The sequence below is a fragment of the Strongylocentrotus purpuratus genome, unplaced genomic scaffold (genome assembly GCF_000002235.5).
Source record: "Strongylocentrotus purpuratus isolate Spur 01 unplaced genomic scaffold, Spur_5.0 spur5_scaffold_10, whole genome shotgun sequence".
Lineage (NCBI taxonomy): Eukaryota > Metazoa > Echinodermata > Echinoidea > Camarodonta > Strongylocentrotidae > Strongylocentrotus > Strongylocentrotus purpuratus.
Window position 1 is genome coordinate 3,545,142 of NW_022145595.1, and position 13,674 is coordinate 3,558,815.

The following is a 13,674-nucleotide window of genomic DNA, read 5'->3' on the forward strand; positions in this document are numbered from 1 at the left end:
CAATATCTTAAATGCTGTATTAAGAGAAACAAATATTGAAATCATCCCTGATAATGTAATCACAAAATAGGGGTATATACCAATGTCAAAAAAATGGTATATTTTCCCTCTGAAGGTGCCCTTTTCTCAAGAAAGTGCCCTTTTTGTTGGTGCCCCCCCCCCCCCCCCACTTTGGAAGTTGCTCCGCCCAAAGGCTCCGCCGCCTCTGCGTATAAGTAAACATAATTGTCGACTACCCTAGGGGTCTTCTCTTATACAACGTCCAACAATTAATAGATTTATCAAATGAACTGCACACTTTGGAGAAGAAAAAATCTTTAATATAGGTCTAGATCTAGAAAAGTTATGACAACTTGACAAGCACACTGGACACACACAACATCTGAACATTAAATAAATGAATCCTAGGTCTAATTTGTTTGTTTTTGAATATTTTTATTAATAAGTTCCAGGTTTACGTCTAAATGAAATATGGTTTGGAGCTGTTTGATTATCCATGGTCACAAACAATTTTGGTCTAAAAGTTGACACGCACCAATGATGCAACTGAGCGAACGGATAGCACTTAGTCTTAGTAATACTAGTATAGCCAACAGAGTCGACATCTACTAAAGATATAGATCTAAACAAGAATTAACCCTCTTGGATTATTAAAGAAATCATACTTCATAGATTATTTTAAGGTGTAACGTTAAATCTAGATTTAAATTCAATGGATGATTGGTGAATTAGATTCACGATGACGATCAAATTTGGAATAAAACCTGATCAGAAAGTTTTATCTTGATGCAGATGAGCACCGAAATTCCCCAACGTGGGCCTGCCGGAACCCCGGGGCTCTAAAGGGTGACATGAAGGCAAACCGCAGTCAAACTACTTCACGACGATGAAAATCAAAGTGCAATTTCAAGAGAAATATTTTCCTAGCCTTTTCCCCACAAATCTGTTGAGAACAGTCTCAAAATGTAAAGAAATTACAGTAGATCACGAATTACAGCTTTTTCAAATTAATGACTAAATTCTCTTAATCTACTGATATTTCAATCAATTACTCACCCATATGCATTCTCCGTGAACTAAACCTTCTCACTTTGTGCGAGTATAGCGCGCGTCGTGCATTCCCACCTCGATATGAATATTTAAGAGAATCGAGACTTTCCCCGACCCTGCCTAATGAATATTCATGATAAAACAGGAATCCGGCCTCGCCGTGGTACGGTACGAAAAAATAAGACGCGGCCTGGGGAGAAACTGCTGACTAGATTTTTCCGTAGAGATCAGTGGGCTGGACCAACTGCTGACCTGAGACAATCATCCACGCGGTGGGTGATTGTTCTCTTTACAAAGTACGCTCAAATCAGAGACAACTTTATGCAGCTTACTGGCCAAGACGCTGGGAGAGCCATTATTTTATCACGAAAACGAAGGGTGAATGCTTCACAAACCTATCGTTAATTGGCTTCAGCTCTCACACCTCCTCACTCGATCTTTCACAACATCTCTCTCAGTTTCGTACTCCACGTTTTTATTCATGGTATTTCAACACAACAGTCAGAGTGCAACTTCGACCAACAAAATGCTGAAAAAAGACAGTAGATCTAGACCCTATTAGGTCTACAGTCAAGCTTGTAAGTTGAACCGATGTATTTTGCCTAATTTTAATGTATAGCCTAAATGTATTGCATATGAATTTGCTTAAATTACATTTTAGTCCAAAGTTTGGTGGCGTACTTTGAATGAGTGTTACAATTACGTTCGGCTACCACCAGTACCACCAGAGTAGGACGTCTTCGGCATCGGCGTCGGAGCTTCCAGGAGCTGAGTTGGTGTCTGATCGTGCACCCTGCCCTGCTGCATGCTGGTGTGTGCTAAAATCCTTCCCATAGCGATTGCACGCATCCCTATGCAGTCTACGTGCATTGCGTGACCATGCAAAATTGGTCAATGTTTTTATTACCAAATCGAGATTCAAACCTTTATTCATTGCTTGTGATTCTGAACGTGATACTCAATAAATGAAGTGTCAATGTCATATGAAAGAGCATTTAAAAGAGGGGTCATCTCAGAATTTTAAAAAACATTGATTTAAACATAATTGTTGTTTCCATCGAACGGCCATCCTTATTTTGGTTCAAGGCATGGCATGGCCACACAGAATTTGTTAATGTTGGCGAGAGGGGTGAAATACAATGAATTATTGATAATTTATCGCATTTTCTTTGCTTTTAAAAAATTTGTGGGGGCTGCCCCCTACTCTAGCCCCTGCTGCCTACGGTCCTGATTCAGTGGCAAAGCTATTAATGGCCTCGTAACTGTTAGGCCCCAGGATCAAAACCGTGTCGGCCGGTGCTATAAGCCCGGGGGGGGGGGGGGGGGGGGGGGGGGGGGTACTCACGCATATTGGGTATACTCACACATACTACTATAGGAGCATCACTATCCTGGTTGTGTAGTAAAAGCTGTGCTTTTGATTCTCAACATTTCAAACACGGTAACACCACTGTACAAAACTCAACTGATTTCACCAGAAATCGGTACTTTAGTGACAATCGATGATACCTAAATAGATCTAGCAGTAAACTACATTTTTTTAACTCACTGATGTTTAAAAGAATAATTTTAAAATTCAAATTGGAAGTCTAGTGTCAAACTTTGCTTACATCTGCATCGACATGGATGTGTGTAGATTGTGTGGTGTGTATATTTGTGTTTAGGTCTAATAATACCTGCCTCACAGCAAGCATGCAGTGCTAGAGGTTAATACGCATTAGCATTGACTCTCCATGCTTTGCTGGAGTGGATATACGGTGATGTGCTGCTCAGAAGGGTCACTTTTTCAGGAAAGATCCTTAGACATGGGTCCCCTTTTCTACCCCCCCCCCCTCTTTTTCACTTGCTTGCTGTTTCACCACAAATATTTCCTGACGAATTTGGCAACAACAAAAATTTATGAATTGATTCCCCAAAATTAAAAAAATTAGTGCCTCTTAATTTTTGCCACCACTGGGGCAGTATCCCAGGTCCGTTCGCCGAAAACGCATGCAATTTTACTTCGAGTTGAAGTTGAAGGCGCCAATTTAATAATAATATTAACAGTAAACAATGCTGTTTTAAAAACCAAAGATGACAGAATAATCCATTTTCCTCCGAGTCCAAACAGAAATCCGGACATTTGGTCCCAGTTTCTGAGTGATGAGTTTGACAGTGCTTGAGTTGGGAAACATTTTTACCGACGGTACCATGCCAGCAGCCGCCGCTCTCCCTGGCACGGGTAAGCGTCGGCCTGGACTATTTTTTGCGGCCGAATATTCGAGTACGAGAAATCGTACTCGAGTAGTTGTCAACAGTGCGGGTACTTGAGCATTCGACTACTCGTCACAGCCCTAACCCATTCATCTCATCTATGAAAAAAATAATGAAGTTACGTGGAAAAAAATCTAGAAAAAGTGATATCATTTCAACTTTACCCTAAGTTAGTGTTCGGATCGAAAAAAGGCCCTCAAAATACTCGTACAGCTGGAGACGGACGCGTACGCGCGTCCGTCTATATTCTTGCCAGGATTCTTGCTTGACGATGTCATTGTATTTACATAACTGATTTAGATGCATAGTTAGAAAGTAGAATATGAAACACAAAAAGAGTTATTCAAACATTGGCAGATCTATAAAGGCATTATGAGACAGCTATATGTATATTATTGCATTATATTATTTATGATTCAAGGCTTTGGATTATTGGTTTTGTTGATGAAGATGATTACATGGCAATTTTCCATCGATGATTGGATGATTTTTACTGGGCCACATAAGAGGGCGTTGTTTTCCTCACATTTCCAGAGATTCATTGTAGTTATTCATATAATAACCAAAAACCAGTCTAGCTGTTTAATGGTTATCCTGGGATTTGTGTGTCATTTTATTCCATAAAATATATTTTGGCAATAGTGGTAAGATGGTAATATGATAAGGCACATGACTGCTTTTTTTCAGATGGCAAAATGAATATTTCAAATTATGAGAATCGAAGTTGAAAGCATTCAAAGTAAATATTATTTTTGTTTTCAAGAATAAAACAATGACAATTTTCATCTCAAAATTCATTTCCCAAATAGTCCTATATTTGATTTGCACATTTCAAAGAAAGGGCATTTAATGTAGATCATGGCATAATGTTGGTCAGAATATAGTTACAAAATGTGTCGAAAACTCATGTAAAACGAAGGCTTAGGCCTATTATTTATGATTCGGTTGATAATCGGCCAAGCTTTAGCAGACGACAATCCCAGGTCAATCATACACAGGATGTCACTGTCAACTCAAAAACTAGGACCAAACTAGCTGCCAATTAATGTCCAAATTTTTGTTTGAACTTGTTGTCATCTTTAGTTTTAAAAACAACATTGTTACTATTATTTGTGAAAAGTTCACAAGTATGAATCAATTGCAACTCGCAGTAGAATTGCATGGTTGGAGAATTGCAAATATTAATGCACGTTGTTATCTACCCATCTTCCTTTTTTACTGCATGTAGGTGTGAAGCAAGATGACCATAGAACAGAAAGTCAAAGAAAAATGTAGGAGGATTCTTTTGAGGATTCTCTAGCAGAAATGGAGGATACAGATAAACATCTGGTAGGTAATGATAAATACATGTATGTATGTTACTCTAATGATCTAAGGTACATGTAGCTTCTAGTAAAATGTAGTGGCTTTGAATGCAATAAATAGTTTTAGTCCAGTACTTAGACGGTACCATATACCAGTACCATGTACTGTACATGACCTGGAAAAATTGTCAAGTACAAGGTTTTTTGTTGATTCTTGTTCTAGATGGGTATTGAAGTAAATTCAGCTTGGCAACCTTGGGCAATTTTTGTAATAACCTAATTAGCATAATCATATAATCAGCATTTATGTGCAATATGTAATAATGTTGCTAATCTTAATCCAGGAAGCCTGAAAACATGGATAATCCGACTGTTGAAGGGTGCATGCATGAATAATGATTACATAACTTTCGTTAGAATGTATCCAGTAATAGTCTCATGGGTTTTACAATTTGTACAAGTGACCTTTATCTGCGCAGATTGTTTCTATGAACTGGTCTATTGCTTCCTGTTCAATGCACACTAACTGAATTATTACGTCCACTCAATCTAAAAGTCCCTAATAACTTGAACCCTGTGACAAACACTGTTCCTAATCCTATTCTCACAGCTGAACCCCAATAGCAACCCTTACCCCAATGGATTGTCGTGTTGGGATCTTATTTAATGATGAGACGTTTATAAATTAGCAGGCTGAGCCGCTGAATACAAGTTCTTTATACAGTTGAAATGAGATACATTTATTTGGCAAAGTGCAGCAACTCTCAATGCTATTACTTTGTATGTACATGTGTAGTTGAGATTACATGTAGACGGTAGTAAATTATCTTCAGCGGTTGATGGCTGAAATCAAAGTCCTTATGACCAGCAAACTTTACAATATGGAAAGTTTTGGGGAGAGAAACAATGTTGGGATGGATGACTTACAGTGTGTCCACACACAAAACAATTTATCCCGAAACTCTATAACGAAACGTCATATAAAGAATCATTGTATAAATTCCACGATGTCCACACACAGAAGAAAGTAATCCTGAAACTCTACAGTGAAATGTCGTATAGGTGCACAGTTTGCTACTGCAGTCATGAAATGGAAGCGAAAATGAGAGGTCTGGTCTCCTTTCGCTCGAGGTCATGTTAAGCCCGCCCAGTTAGTTACACTAGTTACACTCCCCCTGTCCACACACAACAGTTTCCGTGATTAGGCGTGATTCTTTATTTGGTCAGGGTTGCTATGGTAGTATGGGGAGTGGCAATGGAGAGTGCAAAGTGACTGGGGTTTGGGCCTAGTATGAGTCAGTTATTGAAATGTGGTTCGATCCTTGAAGCTAACTCTGGGGTGGTCATTAATGGTCAATTGTTTATAATAAAATGTAATGGGATAATGGGGTTCTGTTTTATCATGGAGGAGGGACAAAGGTGAATGAAAGGTGAATGATTGAAGGGAGGCAGGCCTCGAATTACATCAAATTTGGGTCAAGGCCACTTTTTTGAGAGGGCACAAATCCACTGAAAGGGGCACAAATCTATCCTAAGGGGCACTAAGGCCAAAGTTGAAAGTAAGAGTAAAATCACCTCACGCCGTTTCCCCCCCCCCCCGAGCGAATTATCGGCCAGCGCGATTTTCAAATTTTCGGGAGAAAAAAAAAAAAGTGCTCACTACCCCCCCCCCCCCCTCCCCCCCTTATATTCTCCCACGAATTGGGCCCCCTCTTTGGTCCCCTCCCCTGCCGCCGGCTGGATCCGGCAGTGGGGTGCGTGGAGGGTGGGGTGGGTGAAGGCCTGCAGGGAGTGGGGGAGTTTCCCCCTTTGACGTTTCATTGAATTATTAGAGAAAGAAGACGATTCATTATACCGTTCGACTATTAATCCTTTTCTGAAATCAATTCCCACTTTTAATTAAAACGTATGGGAAAGAAGACGATTCGATGTACCATTATCTCAACTCTTAATCCTTTTCTGATTTGATTCCCGACCCTCCTCCAGAGAAAAATCCAAGTTTTTCACTGATTAAAAACTCTGAAAACGCACCAAAAAACGTCACAACGCGAAGTGAAGATGTTGAACCAACGATGGGTATACAAAACTTCCCAATATTGATTGGTCTTAATAAAAAGGACGGAGATGGATTGAAAAAACTAAGTCTGAGTCATTACGGTTTTTGTGGCAAACGTTTCAGTCATTTCTATGAAGATATATCGGCAATGAAGTCCCGCTAATAGTTATTAATTTAGGAGTTCCATAGTGGCAATGAAGTCTCGCCGATAATTATTGTTTTTAGATCTCCATAGGGGCAATGAAGTCTTGCCGATAATTATTGTTTTTAGATCTTCGTAGGGGCAACAAAGTCTTGCCGATAATTATTGTTTTTAGAGCTCCGTAGAGGCAGCAAAGGCATGCCGATAATTATTGTTTTTAGATCTCCGTAGGGGCAACAAAGTCTTGCCGATAATTATTGTTTTTAGAGCTCCGTACGGGCATCAAACACTGGCATCAAAACCCTGCCGATAATTATTGTTTTGAGATCTCCGCAGGGGCAACAAAACCTTGCCGATTATTATTGTTTTAGAGCTCCGTACGGGCAACAAAACCTTGCCGATTATTATCATTTTTAGAGCTCCGTAGAGACAACAAAACCTTGTCGATAACTATTGTTTTTAGAGCTCTGTAGGGACAACAAAACCTTGCCAATAATAATCGTTTTTAGAGCTCTGTGGGGGCAACAAAGTCTTGCTGACAATTATTGTTTTTAGATCTCCGTAGGGGCAACAAAGTCTTGCCGATGATTATTGTTTTTAGAGCTCCGTACGGGCAACAAACCCTGCCGATAATTATTTTTTTTGATCTCCGTAGGTGAAACAAACCTTGCCGATAATTATTGTTTTTAGATCTCAATAGGGGCACATTACAAGTCGGGGTTGACTTATGATGACTATAATGTCGGCAAAACTTTTGTGGATTAAAATATTGTGGCCGTAAACGTTTTGATTTTGAAAAGGGCATTCCGGCCAGTGAGAGGGGCATGGCGGCAAATTGCCGATTGCCAGTGGGTAATTCGAGCCCTGGGGAGGGGGAGTGATACAAGTACTACATAACAATATAGCCTGGAGCAATAACACAGCACCGTCCATCATTCTGCCCTGCTGGCATTGGTCAGTCCTGAACCATAGAGGGGGGGGGGGGGGGGGGGGGGGGTACATTTTTGGCATGTGTTCTAACACCAAAAATATCTGACCCCCCCAATTTTTTTTTGAAAAATGAGTTAATAACCTTGGGCTCCATACAGCTGATGTCGTCATTCTAATGTCCATCCATTTAGTACCATTGAATGAGGAACATAAACATATCATTTCCTGGATATTTATCTTCATAATGTGGGGCTATCTAGTATCTACATGTACTTAAAGCCCCACTTCACTACTTATAACGACTTGCGCCCTCTATATAGCAGTCTATGCCTGATCAACGACCGTTGGTCCCCCATGGTTCCCTCTTTTTTAACCCTTACCGTACTGGGGAGGAGCCCCCCCCCCCCTCGACATTTTCAGAGATTGCCTAGCTACCGCTGCAGTGGAATTTTGAATTGTCATTTCAGGACTTTTTTTCCTCAAGTCTTACACACATTTTGATATCATTTTCGTTGAAATCGGATATATCTGTAAGGTGTTACATAACAATTAGTATGCGCATGTCGTCAAAAAGTGCTATAATTATATACATGTATTCATGTACGGCAGCTAGGCTAAAGCCGGGGTAATAATAAAAGCGCCTCGCAATAGAATTATCTAGATAGACGGCGCTATAGAAATGCCTGTTATTATTATTATTATTATTACAAGCAGAAATGTGAATACAGGTTTAGATGTATTTCTTCCTAAGTGGGAGATATGAATTGATATCAAATTGCTTTTATATGTTTCTCAAAGTAACTTGATGTATTCCAAAACAATAGATATAATAAGAAATAAAAAACAATAAAATACATTAGAAAATAAATATTTGAAAATTGCATCAAATTTGCATAAATTATTATTAATTACATCTAAATAACTATTTTGTGTTAGAAAAGAAGTTTCATATGAATAATAATGAGTTTCAACATTCAAAAAGTGGAGTCTGACAATTTTTGTAATGATTCTAGTTCCTTGTTTATTTCCAGATTTGATATTCATGAATGCTTAATTTGCGTATTCATAGCTAATGCAAATTAACCTACGCTTTTTAGCTCATCCAGCCCGAAGGGCCCGATGAGCTTATGCCATGGCGTGGCGTCCGTCCGTCCGTCCACAGTTTTCAAAATGCTTCTTCTTCGTTATTTTTCAACCTATTTTGATTCTGATTGTTTCATATGATAGGGCTAGGAGGGGAAATCACAAAAAATGCTTCTTCTCCTTCATTTCTCGACCGATTTCGATTTGGTTTGCTTTATCTGGTAGAGCTAACTTTGGTACACTAAACATCTCATAATTTTGAGATTTTGCTCCATTGATTAATTATGGTAATTTATGCAAATTGATTCCAAAAATAACAAAAATTGCTTCTTCTCCCTCATTTCTTGACCTATTTTGATTTGGTTTGCTTTATCTGGTAGAGCTAAATTTGGTTTACTAAAATTCTACACAGAATTTCGAGACTTTGCTCCATTGATTAATTACTCGTTTTTGTCCCTTACAAAATTGTTATTTTGTCATATTTTTCTGTTGACAATTTACTGACTATTTATACCTCTGTCCTTTTCTTATCATAATAAATGGTCAGTATGTTTACATTTATCTCTTACTAAGTTCGAGTCCTGCTTGTCATAAAACTATATATTTTTCAACCAATTTTCATTACATTTCCTTTAGTTTCTATTTAATCTTGTACAGCTAAATGAAATTATGTCCCTTCCAGGGCATCAAATTTTTTATTTTTTGACCAGTTCAAAAGTGTACCACATAAAATTTACGATATTTGTTGTTGCGAGATGCGGATGAGCTCTACGTCATTGACGTTCTGGTTCAAATTAACCTATGCATTTTCAAATATCATAAAAATTATGAAACCTCATGGATTTGAGATGAAAGAAACATTTATTCAATACATTTTCAAGATTCTTCACAAGTCTACAGACAAATATGTCGAGTTTTCTGTAAAATGCATAAAATTGGCATTTTGCATACTGTACTTAATTAGGCTTTAACAACAAAAATTTGCATATTAGGAAAAAAACAAATTATACTATCTTGTTCCTTATGTACATGTAAATATCTACAAACATGCAAATTTTCCTGTTCATCAGGCATTCAACGGCCGAGATCATAGGCCCCTCCCCCAGTCAGTAAGGTGCTCAAAATAGCCCAGTACGGGTAAGGGTTAAGTTAATTGAGAGCTGATTTAAGAGATAACCACCTGTCAATGACCATGCAGGAAGGTTTAATCCCTCTTGGCCAACTAGTGCAGAAGGGCTTCAATACATTAATTAATCTAGGCCCTGTTACATACAAATTTACAAAGAGTCTGTATTTGTATTTGTAAATGCAATTATTTACTATTTAGTTTTATTAAGTCACTATTAAATGAAGGAGATATGATTGAATTTTCATAACATACAATTAATTGGAACTTTTTAAGTAACAGTGCCAGCATTGGATTGATTGTTAGCATTTTTAAAAACTATATGCAGGGTACTGATAACAAAATACCTCATTGTAATTTTCACACATTTCAAAAAGTGGGGGACAAGGCTCTTGAAATTGCGTAGAGTTGATTTCTAGGGAAGTCTTTGCCATCTTTTATTGGGAATCTATGTCAATTTCTTCACAGATGTGAAATGAAGTCTGGAGCTTGCCAATCACATGACAAGCCAAATGATATTTCCAATCATGATGAAGGTTACCAAGAGAAGGATGGCTGTAATAAGACATTCTTTTACAGGGGTCATCTCTCCCGACATGCCTGGACCACCCACGTTGGCCAGAAACCTTATGACTGCCGATATATGACAAGGTTTCCCGAGCAGAGCCATCTTGAAAACCATGTGATCGTCCTCACATGAGAAAAGTCAGACCCATGTCTGCACTTCATGAGAAGATTTTACTAAGGGTAAGATTTTACTAAGGGTAAGATTTTACTAAGGGTAAGATTTTACTGAGGGTAAGATTTTACTAAGGGTAAGATTTTACTAAGGGTAAGATTTTACTAAGGGTAAGATTTTTCTAAGGGTAAGATTTTACTAAGGGTAAGATTTTACTAAGGGTAAGATTTTACTAAGGGTGAGATTTTTCTAGGGGTATGATTTTACTAAGGGTAAGATTTTACTAAGGGTTGGTCATGTCAGAAGCCACACACTGGAAAAGCCATTGAGTGTTCTTGTTGTAACTAGACATAGTGACCCCCAGGGGGTCACTTTCATACAAAAGTGCTATCCACCGTGTCCATCAACCTCTGAAATGGACCCTATTGGCGTATCCCACCTTTTCTGAAATGACCCTTTTTAAAGGAAACGTTGAAACCTGTGAAACTAAAAAGATCCCCCCTTTTTTTTGTGCAATCAGTGCGTGAAAAACAACCCTTTTTGAGGAAAACTACGACGATGCCGTGTAGCTGAAAAAGACACCCTTTCTACGCTTTTTCTGGTACAGGTGCTTAGCCAGTCATGTTGGGTAGTGACCTCACTTAGCATATATGATGAAGCATACAGAAGAGAAGCTATACAGTGCCAGCATAGGATTGATTGTTAGCATTATTTTAAACTATAAACAGGGCACTGATAACAAAATACGTCACTGTAATTTTCAAACATTTCAAAATGATGATTGACAATGCTCTTGAAATTGCCTTTTGGGGAAGTCTTTGCCATCTTTTATTGGGAATCTATGTCAATTTCTTCACAGATTCGAAATGAAGTCTGGAGCTTGCCAATCACCTGACGAGCCAAATGATATTTCCAATCATGATGAAGGTTATCAAGAGAAGGATGGCTGTAATAAGACATTCTTTTACAGGGGTCATCTCTCCCGACATGCCTGGACCACCCACGTTGGCCAGAAACCTTATGACTGCCGATATATGACAAGGTTTCCCGAGCAGAGCCATCTTGAAAACCATGTGATCGTCCTCACATGAGAAAAGTCAGACCCATGTCTGCACTTCATGAGAAGATTTTACTAAGGGTAAGATTTTACTAAGGGTAAGATTTTACTAAGGGTAAGATTTTACTAAGGGTAAGATTTTACTAAGGGTAAGATTTTACTAAGGGTAAGATTTTACTAAGGGTAAGATTTTACTAAGGGTAAGATTTTACTAGGGGTAAGATTTTACTAAGGGTAAGATTTTACTAGGGGTAAGATTTTACTAGGGTTAAGATTTTACTAAGGGTAAGATTTTACTAAGGGTAAGATTTTACTAAGGGTAAGATTTTACTAAGGGTAAGATTTTACTAGGGGTAAGATTTTACTAAGGGTAAGATTTTACTAGGGGTAAGATTTTACTAAGGGTAAGATTTTTTTAAGGGTAAGATTTTACTAAGGGTAAGACTTTACTAGGGGTAAGTTTTTGTAACTAGACATAGTGACCCCCAGGGGGTCACTTTCATACAAAAGTGCTATCCACCGTGTCCATCAACCTCTGAAATGGACCCTAATGGCGTATCCCACCTTTTCTGAAATGACCCTTTTTAAGGAAAACGTTGAAACCTGTGAACCTAAAAAGATACCCTTTTTTTTGTGCAATCAGTGCTTGAAAAACGACCCTTTTTGAGGAAAACTGCGACGATGCTGTGTAGCTGAAAAAGACACCCTTTCTACGCTTTTTCTGGACGCAGGTGCTTAGCCAGTCATGTTGGGTAGTGACCTCACTTAGCATATATGATGAAGCATACAGAAGAGAAGCTATACAGTGCCAGCATAGGATTGATTGTTAGCATTATTTTAAACTATATACAGGGCACTGATAACAAAATACGTCACTGTAATTTTCAAACATTTCAAAATGATGATTGACAATGCTCTTGAAATTGTCTTTTGGGGAAGTCTTTGCCATAATTTGTGGGGTATCTATGTCAATTTCTTCACAGATGTGAAATGAAGTCTGGAGCTTGCCAATCACCTGACGAGCCAAATGATATTTCCAATCATGATGAAGGTTACCAAGAGAAGGATGGCTGTAATAAGACATTCTTTTACAGGGGTCATCTCTCCCGACATGCCAGGACCACCTACGTTGGCCAGAAACCTTATGACTGCCGATGTATGATATGGTTTCCCGAGCAAAGCCATCTTGAAAACCGTGTGATCGTCCTCACGTGAGAAAAGTCAGACCCATGTCTGCACTTCATGAGAAGATTTTACTAAGGGTAAGATTTTACTAAGGGTAAGATTTTACTAATGGTAAGATTTTACTAGGGGTAAGATTTTACTAAGGGTAAGATTTTACTAAGGGTAAGATTTTACTAGGGGTAAGATTTCACTAGGGGTAAGATTTTACTAGGGGTATGTATGTCTGTACGTCCCCTTCTTGTGATCACGTTATCGCAAGAACCGATTGATGGATTCCCGCCAAACTTGGGTCCAGTATGTATCTTGCAGACATAATGAATTGATTAGATTTTTGGGTCATTTGGTCAAAGGTCACAGGGCTTATTACGTATGCAAAAACAGCTTGTGATCACGTTAACTCAAGAACCTATTGATGGATTCCTGTCGAACTTATAGGGCATAATACATGGGTGCATGGATGTACATGTACATGTATGTCATACCTGCCAACCCTCCCGAATAATCCGGAATATCCTGTTTTTCTGGATTTTTAGGACCCCAAAATGCGGGATATCCCAGATTTTCAAAATTCTGATTCTTATAGCCATTCTTAATTCTCATTTTCAAATGTTGGCAGGTATGGTATGTGATTACATGTGATGAAAGAATTCGATCAATCTACTGCATACATGTAATCGCATCAGTCTTGATCTTTTCAAAATGAGAGAAATTACACCATGGTAGATGACTTGTACAAAGGCCCTGCCTATAGTTCAAAGGCTTCATATTGTTAAAGTTGTGAAAGAAAAAAAGTTCAAGGGCACTGTTCA

General features: G+C 38.5%; 1 long non-coding RNA gene across 1 annotated transcript; it reads left to right on the top strand.

The window, feature by feature from the left end:
• The first annotated feature begins 10,426 nt into the window (after positions 1 to 10,426).
• Positions 10,427 to 12,988, top strand: LOC105440779. The gene is made up of 3 exons (XR_004062998.1): positions 10,427 to 10,691; positions 11,483 to 11,761; positions 12,664 to 12,988. It is a non-coding gene; the product is annotated as an uncharacterized LOC105440779 (long non-coding RNA).
• The last annotated feature ends 686 nt before the right edge of the window (positions 12,989 to 13,674 follow it).